This window comes from Triticum dicoccoides, chromosome 7A (genome assembly GCF_002162155.2).
Source record: "Triticum dicoccoides isolate Atlit2015 ecotype Zavitan chromosome 7A, WEW_v2.0, whole genome shotgun sequence".
NCBI lineage: Eukaryota > Viridiplantae > Streptophyta > Magnoliopsida > Poales > Poaceae > Triticum > Triticum dicoccoides.
In genome coordinates this window covers 70,768,811-70,770,578 of record NC_041392.1, presented here as the reverse complement: position 1 = coordinate 70,770,578, position 1,768 = coordinate 70,768,811, and positions in this window count along the sequence as shown.

Sequence of the window (1,768 nt, the reverse complement as noted above, 5' to 3'; positions counted from 1 at the left end):
GAGGACAAGGAAGAGGCTCGACAGATCGTCCGTCGATCCAAGGCCTTCACAGTCATAAAGGGACAGTTGTATAGAGAAAGCGCGACTGGAGTCGGTCAGAAGTGCATAACACCAGAAGAAGGTCAGATAATCCTTGATGATATCCACTCGGGGACCTGTGGTCACCATGCGTCCTCTCGAACCATTGTGGCTAAAGCATACCGAGCGGGATTTTACTGGCCAAGAGCAAACGAGATGGCAAAAGAGATAGTCGACAAATGTGAAGGGTGCCAGTTCTACTCCAACATGTCACACAAGCCTGCATCGGCCCTGAAGACCATTCCACTCGTCTGGCCCTTCGCTGTTTGGGGACTGGACATGGTTGGCCCATTGAGAACAGGCAGGAGCGGTTTCACACATGTGCTTGTGGCAGTCGACAAGTTTACCAAATGGATTGAAGCTAAGCCTATCAAGAATCTTGATGCTTGCACTGCTATTAGTTTCGTGAGGGAGTTAACATTTAGATATGGAGTCCCACACAGCATCATCACTAACAATGGGTCAAACTTTGATTCAGACAAGTTCAGAGCTTTTTGCGCCTCTCAAGGCACACGAGTCGACTACGCATCGGTCGCCCATCCCCAGTCGAATGGACAAGAAGAAAGGGCAAATGGTCTGATTCTCAAAGGACTAAAACCTCGGCTGATGCGTGATCTCAAGCACGCAGCAGGCGCTTGGGTCGACGAGCTTCCGTCAGTTTTGTGGGGATTGAGGACCACCCCGAATCGGTCGACTGGAAGAACTCCGTTCTTTCTGGTTTACGGAGCGGAAGCAGTCTTGCCGAGTGATCTACTTCACAATGCACCTCGAGTCGAGCTTTATACCGAAGATGAAGCAGAACAAGCCCAGCAGGACGCAGTCAACCTCCTGGAAGAAGAAAGAGAAATGGCTATGATCCGATCGACCATTTATCAGCAAGACTTGCGTCGATTCCACGCCAGAAATGTGAAGAGTCGAGCCTTCCTAGAAGGAGATTTGGTCCTCCGAGTGGATCAACAGAAACCTCACAAGCTCGCTCCTACTTGGGAAGGCCCCTTCATCATCACCAGAGTCCTCCACAATGGAGCGTATCACCTTTACAATGTCGATCGCCAGATCGATGAGCCACGAGCTTGGAATGCGAAACTGCTCCGCCCCTTTTACACTTGAATTCTCACTCGGATGAGATGTAATAAGAACAACTTTTGTAGTTTATTTATCAAAGACAAGAGTGTTACAATTTTTTCTATAATTGTTGTCGCTTTTGTTTGCGTGTGTAATCCCCCAGTGGGCGGCTTAGCTGCGAATCCGTTTCGCCTAAGTTTGTACAAAAAAAATCCTACCGAGTGGTGAGCCAGACTCCCACTCGGGGGCTTAGCTGCAGCCCAGTGCTCGCCTAAGTGTTTAAAAATCCTACCGAGTGGTGAGCCAGACTCCCACTCGGGGGCTTAGCTGCAGCCCAGTGCTCGCCTAAGTGTTTAAAAAATCCTACCGAGTGGAGAGCAGACCTCCCACTCGGGGGCTTAGCTGCAGCCCGGTGCTCGCCTAAGTGTTTAAAAATCCTACCGAGTGGTGAGCCAGACTCCCACTCGGGGGCTTAGCTGCAGCCCAGTGCTCGCCTAAGTGTTTAAAAATCCCACCGAGTGGAGAGCAGACCTCCCACTCGGGGGCTTAGCTGCAGCCCAGTGCTCTCTTAAGTTTGAAAAAATCCTACCGAGTGGAGACCAGACCTCCCACTCGGGGGCTTAGC